At 43.3% G+C, this 7,856-nt stretch overlaps 1 pseudogene; it reads right to left on the bottom strand.

Annotated features, from left to right (window-relative positions):
- Positions 1 to 6,490: 6,490 nt before the first annotated feature.
- On the bottom strand, positions 6,491 to 7,426 carry LOC143675510 (thioredoxin-related transmembrane protein 1 pseudogene; annotated as a pseudogene).
- Between the last annotated feature and the right edge of the window lie 430 nt (positions 7,427 to 7,856).

Genomic DNA, 7,856 nt, shown 5'->3' with positions numbered 1-7,856 from the left:
AATAATGGAAAGATAAACAAGAAATGGATAAAGGGTCATCTGTGATGGGGAAGGTGTTGGAACTAGGCTTCTCTGGGTGTATCCTTTTCTATAGTTTGGATTTGGGATGAATGTAAATATATTACCTGACTCGTCCTGGAAGTCTGTGTGTCCTAATTTAGCCTGATCTTAGGAATCACTGGGTTACTTGTTAAATTAAATCCAGATTTCTGGACTGGCAAAGTCTGACTTACAGTCTGTGGCACCTAAGGGCATCTTCCCACGGACCCCAGTGTTGGGGCGGAGTCATGAAGGAATCCACAAAGGACAGCCAGTCAAAGCATAACAGATTTATTGCAGAGAGAAAGCAGGTGGGAACCAATGGAAGGAAAGAAAACGGTTTGGCTCTCTTTCTGAGAGTTGCTTTTTAAAAAGAAAACCGTGCTGGGAGGGGCGGGTACCTGTTAGGTGGTGTTCTGTCCCTTGATTGGATGGGGGCTTGCTGACTTACGCTCTGATTGGTTGCTGGGGTTCTGGCGTGGTTTGATGTGCAGCTGCATTTACTGTCAAGGGTTATCAAGCAGGAACAGGCCTTGACCGCCTGCCTATGGTGGTTTATCTTTCTTCATCTGCCTTCTGGTGGGTGCGGTGTGGGCATGTCTGGGGCTCTCAAACATCCTTCAACTGTGCACCTTGTGATTGTTTGTCTTGTTGCCACATCTGGCTCTGCAAAAGAAGCTGAGGGGCCCCTGGATCAAAAGTCCCTTCTACATGTTAGGTTCTTTTTCTGAGACCTGATACCCAGATTATCCTTATCCTGCCAGCAGAGAAGTTTGGGAAAAGATGCCACCCACCCCCTTGGAATTTATCCCCACAGTCTCTGGGGCCACGTTGCTAATCAGAAGGAACACTCTCCGTGAAGGCCCTTACACCCTGTCCTGGTTCTCCAACTTGAAAGTCCATATCCAAATCTGACAGACATAAAAATCTCTCTCGTTCTCCCTGGAGTCCCTGTTATGCAACCCGAGGTCCTTATCTTCCTGTCTTACAGAGAACCACTGCGCTGTTTCGTGTCTATCTCGAACCATCTAAAGTATTTTTTTGCATTTTATTTCCATAATTTGCATTATGAAAATTACATCTATTTTTTGTTTTCTAAAAATGAAATTATATTATAGTCTAAAAGATACTCTTCAAGTATCTTCCCCAGGAATCTCGTAGCTCTAAAGATATTCCTCTCCTAGTGATATATCCCCCAAAACTCAAGAAAAACTAAAGATAGATGCTTAAAAGCTATCTCTCCATCCTTCTTCCCTCCAGGAAACACTCTCTTCCTCCACTTTTTTTTTATTGAGATATCTTCACACACATACATTCTATACATGTACAGTCAATGGTTCATATTATTATCACATAGTTGTGTGTTCAACATCATGATCATTTTTTAGAACATTTGCATCACTCTAGAAAAAGAAATAAAAAGAAAAAAGAAAAAACTCATACATACTATACCCCTTACCCCTCCCTCTCATTGACCACTAGTATTTCAATCTACCCAGTTGTTTACCCTTTATTCCCCCTATTATTTATTTATTTTGTATCCTCAATTTTTTTTACTCATATGTCCATACCCCAATAAAGGAAACATCAAATTTTCACAATTACACAGTCACATTATAAAAGCTATCAAGGCTGCTGGAACACAGCTCTACAGTTGCAGGTACTTCCTTCCAGCCGTTCCAATACACAATAAACTACAAAGGGATGTCTATATAATGCATAAGAATAGCCTCCAGGATAACCTCTCGGCTCTGAAATCTCTCAGCCACCGACACTTTACTTTGTCTCATTTCTCTCTTCCCTTTTTTGGCCAAGAAGGTTTTCTCACTCCCATGAGGCTGGGTCCTGTCTCATCCCCAGGAGTCATGTCTTCCGAAGGAAGGAGGGAGGGCAGTGATTTCACCTGCTCATTTGGCTTAGAGAGAGAGGCCACATCTAAGCCACAAAGACCTCCCTCCACTTTTGAGGAGGAGAACCCTAGTCCCGAGAGGTGGGCTGGGGGTTACCATGACAGGCCAGTGTGGGCAGTGGCCCCTGGGGGATGGCAGCCCAGCTTCCCCTCCTCCCATTTCTGTAGCTCTCCTCCCTGCCCATGGGACACAGGCTGTGAGGGGTGGTGTGGGGGGCTGGCTCTGCAGCCTCACCTGCCTGTGGATTCAGGAATCTAGGTACCTAGGTTGTGTTTACTTTAGGGGTTGAGGAACAGCAGGAAGTAAGCTGGGGAAATCGGTAGTTTTGGCCCTTAGCAGTAGCTTTCAGACCCTGTCTGTGATGCTATCTGGAAGTTAGGGAGATGTTTGTGGAAATTTGGCACCAAGCATCAGCCTTTAAATCCCTTGGGCTGACCAAGATCACTGCCAGGAGGACCCTTAGAGGACTCTTGCTGAAAAGCTCTCAACTTAGTGTTTGCTCTGGGCCCACAGCTGAGGGGGCAGGACGCTGTGAGAGCTGAACTGTGAGTGCACGGAGCCCAGCAGCCTCGCTCAGCGGTGGTGAGTCCTCCATAGCCCTGGCTCTCCGCCCTCACCCCTTTCTGGCCTCTACTTCCCAGCTACTTTTATTTTTGTACCAGCAGGGAAAAGTCTGTTTCCTTCCCACTTCTCTCCCCAAGGATTAATGAGAGATTGACTTGGGAAAACTTGGGGTTTTTGATTTGTCAACAAAACCGGGAATTACGAGCCGGGAGATCCAATTTGCCAAAACCCAAGGCTGTGGTAGGTACAGGGTGGGAAGTGTTGGCAAAAGCAGCTCCCACGTCTCTCCAGCACTCTGCATTCCAGTTGTGACCCCCATAAGTGCCGTCCTTTTGCCCCTGGCTGCACATCGTTCGGTAGGAGGAGGAAAACTAACCCAGACCATGTCCTTTCTCCTCTGTGGACCTCACTTTTCCTCATCAGTAAAAGCCCTAGAAGCCCCTCCCAGCTGGAACTCTGATTCACGCCTGGCTCCTGCCCAGCACTGACGCCTCCTTCCAGCAGATACTGGGGTGAAGGTAAAGCCTCCCTGAGAGGCGGTAGATCTCAGCCCTTTGCCCTAGAAGACAGAGCTGCTTTTGTGGGACTTTCTTCTGGCACCAGACAGCTTCATTTACATCGCCAGAGCCAAAGAATGGATGTCAGGGAGACTAAAAAAGGAAGCTGTGACAGACAGTGGGCCGACTGGGCCCTAAGCTGACAACAGGGATGTGGGAAGGCCCAGGCCGCCCCCGCTGCCCGCCTGCTGCTCTGGCTTTGCAACTCAGCATTCAGGTAGAATCAACAATCTGTTGGACCTTCAACTCCATCTGGAAACAGACATTTTTCCGCCCTCCATTCTTTAAGATTTGCACGAGTTCAGACCTTATTTCCTGCCGCCCCCATAGCTCTCCCTTGGCTGCAAAAGGAGTGGCCATTCTTCTGTGGTTTGGGAGGCAGAGCCCAAGGGGGAGGGCCACCTGGAGACGCAGGCAGACCTGCCCCCAGGGCTGGGCTCTCCAGGCAAAGGGATGTGGGAGTGGAGCAGCCTTCCTTTCCTTCCCATCCCTTCCTTCTTACTGCCTGAGCTCTGGGGAGCCAGGGAGGGAAGTCTGTGGGACTTTTCAAAGAGACCCAAGCTGTTAGGAAAGTTCTCATGTTTACTGGGGTTCAGAGGGCCCTGAGGGAAAACAAAATGTATCCGTTCCTGTGAGGTATTTGGAGAGATCTGCTTTCCCAAGGGGACAATTTTGCGAGCTGCCAAGAATGTCTTTTCCTGCTTTGCTTTCTGGGCCCCTCTCTCAACCTCTCAGGCTCTCCCCTCCCTTTGATGCCCATCTTTACCCATCACACATGCAGACATAAGGCCCCTGTTTCCGGGAGGCACCCCCACCGCGGCATCCTACCTCAAGTGCCATGCGCTCATTCATTCTTTCAACAAACATCCATCCAGTGCCTGTCAGGTGTCAGGGAATCCTGGGCACATAGCAGCGAGCAAGCAGCCAGCCCTGCTCCGAGGAGCCTACCGCCAAGTGGAGGAGAAGATAATTAATAAAGCACTGACAACAGGGTGCCAGGGAGTACAGCTGAAACCTCCTGCCGAAAGAGACTCAGAGGTTCTCTTTTTTCCCACGGAAGCGCTTCCTCCCCTTGGGTCCTGATTGTCCCAGGAGAGCGAACATAGAACTAATTCATACTGAAGTGTGAAGGCCTCAGGCACACGTTGGTTCTCTCAGGGATTATTATTTTTTTAATGTGTTTTTTAAAAAATTGTGAAATATAGCATGTATACAAAAAAGTGATACATGTCCAGGTACATTTTAACAAATAGTTATATAACAGATGGGTTACGGTTCCCTGATTTTTTATCTTTTCTCCTAGGTGCTCCAAGACACTGGAGACCAACAGAAATATTTATACAATGATTCAGCAGTCACACTCATTTGTTAAATCCTATCTTCTCTGTTCTACTCCTCCTTCTCTTTAAATAGCATATATACATAAGAGCAGTACATTTTAAAGTACAGCACAACAATTAGTTGTGGAGCAGATTTCAGGATTTGGTGTGGGTTACAATTCCACAAGTTTGGGTTTTTATTTCTAGCTGCTCTAAGGTTCTGGAGGCTAAAGGAAGTATCAGTACTCATACATTAAACCCTATCTTCTCTGTATAATTCCACCATCATCTTTGATCTTTTTTCCACTCTTTTTTTTTTGAAGTGCTTAAAAAACTTTATTTCATGCTTAAAATATTTTTCTCAGGCATCACAAAATTATTATATATTCAGATTCTTCACTGGGAGAAAAACATTCTAAAGGAGAAACCGTCAAAGAAGACTGTTGTACATTATCATACTATAAGTATAATGGAGTAACACGGTAGCAAAACCTGTAAGACAGGAGACATTACAGAAAATGTCTACTACATAAAGGATAGATGATTCATTCTAAATATTTATGGCCTTTCCTCTTTTTGTGGCTAATATAGTTGTCCATTGTCCATTGTCCATGCTACTCCCTTCTTTCCTGTAGAGTTGAAAAACTGTCTTCTAACTCTTTAGGATGTGAAAATACATTAATGTTCCATCTTGCTGATAGGCATGTGTGAAATACTGTAGGCTATTAGCAGCCAAAAAAAAAAGTACAGAAGGTGGAGTTTGTCTTTTCAAAAACATGACAATGTTTTACTTTATTTTTTTTTGACAATATTTTACTTTTAAAATATCAAGCATACATTGACTGCGTAGAATCAATTAAGAGGGCAGGTGATGGTGGCACAGTGGCAGAGTTCTCGCCTGCTCTGCTGGAGACCCGGGTTCATTTCCTGGTGCCTGCCTGTGCAAAAAAAAAAAAAAAAAGATTCAATTAAGAACTTTCCATATATGGAGACAAAAATCCCTTGAAAGCATCCACTATAAGATGCATTATTCCTGAATAGAATGCAAACTTTATTTTACATTAATTTAAACTTCTGTGAATTTTTGAAATGTAAAATATCAAAGTTCTTCCACAACACCAAGTAAAAATCAGGAATGTTCACCTCATAATAATAATAATAATAATAATAAAAGAAATAAAGGAAAGTAAAAGTATAAAGATCTGAGATGAGTTGCCAAATTTACCTTTTTTTTAAATTTTAAGAGTGTGGTCCGGGAATTGACCATGCATGGAAGACGAGAATTCTATCACAAGTTGCCAAATTTAAACTTACCCATAGACAGTTCTTCAGTTTTAAGGATCCCTCAGTAAACTTTATCAATTTGTACCAACAAAAAAGCACTATTTTCTAAACAATAAAAATTTCCAGGAAATTATCATCCAATTTGGAAAATAAAAACACACTGAACAGAGAGGGACAAAAAAGGCAATCATCAACCTTTATGAGGAATTAAGTCAATAACAATGGATTTATAAAAACTCTCTAAATTATTAGCATGTTCTATAATTAATTATTATGCATAGAAAACTATAATTAAATTAAACTAGTTTTTATCAATTGCATAATCTAAAAATATGAAGAAACTTTTGATTATATCTCTAAAAGATGAAAGAGTTGCCAGTGAAATAAACATTTCTTGAGACTATGGGGAAAATTCCTATTAATGGGAACTATGTCCTTTTTTCCACACATGAAATTGAGAAAAACTATATCAAATTAAATATTTTTCCCTAATTAAATATGTTAGTACATCTTTTAAATACCTCAATAATACAATACTTAGGAAGTGTAAATTCTCAGTTCAGACTTGAACTAGGTTATTGTTAAATAAGCATAGTCAAACTTTCCTACTCATACCAGACTTTCACTACCATAGTGTTCTTAAATCATATTTCAAACTTTCATACCTAGTGCTACTTTTCTTTTCTGCAGGTAGACTGTTCAATCTAATGACAATCTAGAATGGCCCTTGCAATGTAAGTCAAAGTTTGCTCCAAAACAAATGATCAATCTTCTGTTTTTGTCAAAATCACAATACTAAGATATTTATAAAAATTAATTAGGACTTATCTGTGGGCGACAAAGGACCTACAGAACGTCTCACAGCATTCTGCAGAAAGTCTTTGTTGTTTGTTCTTTACTTTTACCTCCTCTTCTGGAGCATCTCATCGGCCTGTTTCTCCTCCACTTGTTTCAATGGCGGAGATTCCGGTAATCATCTTTTTGAAGGGTATGGCTGTGTTCTGTGCCTTTCTGAAGGACAAAGGCAATCTGCCACAAATATCATACAAAGTCCTAATAATAATCCTGAAAGCAGAGTTGCTCAAGCAAAAACTGCATATAAATCCCAAACTGGTAATCCAAGGTCTTCAGTAAAGTGCTTGCGACAAGTCCTGATCCACAGAGATAGCTGAAAGAGTGCGGACATACTCCTCCTCAGGACAGGTCCTGAACCAAGCCAGACTCCTCATCAGGACCAAGCCAGGATGAAACAGGCTCAATGCTCTTTCATTCTTTTTCACTTATGAAGTTTATGAAGTCCTTCTCAGTTCTTGGACCCTGATAGCGCCTCAATTCACCATCATTGCAATGATAAATAGTAGGAAAAGCAGTTATGATAAATCATCCACTCAGCCCTGGGTGCTCTTTGACATCTACTTTTGCAGCATTGATCTCAAGATCTTCTCTCCATTCAACAAAACGTTCCCCATTCTGGCTGAAGATTCTGGCAAGCAGGACACCATGGAGCCTAAAGTTCTATCATCCACTCTCCTTCCAGCAGCTCATTCCAGCTTGTGTCCGTGACGATGCACATGTCACTCCGTCGCCCATGGGTCCAGCGAGCCCCCCAGAGTAACACCACCAGGACTGCCGAGGGAACCCTGAGCCTTGCGGAGGGTGCTGTGTCAGCCACATGCCTGCCCACCTGGAGGGACGCAGCTCCCACCGCCCTGCAGCCCTTGGCACTTCCACCTCGCGGGCCACTTCTGCTCATGCACAGGCCTAGAGTCTCTCCCACTTTTTATGGGCATTTGGGATATTTCTATTCTAACTTTTTCGTGTTGGAAGGGACTGTTGATAATGTGGAATAAGGGGATGGAACAAGCTGATGTTCTAGAAAGATTGGCTTCTCTGCATTATAGGACCTATCTGGTCTAGGGATCCACCTGGATGTTGTAGGTTTTGGAAAGTTACCCCAGTGCATGGAACCTTTGTAGAATCTTATATAATGCCCTGGGTATTCTTTAGGATTGGCTAGAATGGTTTTGGTTGGGGTTTGGCAAGTTATGATAGGTAGCAATGTCTAACTGAAGCTTGGGTAAGAGTAACCTCCAGTGTAGCCTTAGCCACAGACACCTTATTTGTTACACTTCTTTTCTCCTTTTTGCTCAGGATGGCACTGTTGATCCCACAGCTCCTGGGCA

Source organism: Tamandua tetradactyla, chromosome 3 (assembly GCF_023851605.1).
Source record: "Tamandua tetradactyla isolate mTamTet1 chromosome 3, mTamTet1.pri, whole genome shotgun sequence".
NCBI classification, from domain to species: Eukaryota; Metazoa; Chordata; class Mammalia; order Pilosa; family Myrmecophagidae; genus Tamandua; species Tamandua tetradactyla.
Note: the sequence above shows the minus strand (reverse complement) of the source record. Positions and strands in the feature narration are given on the sequence as shown.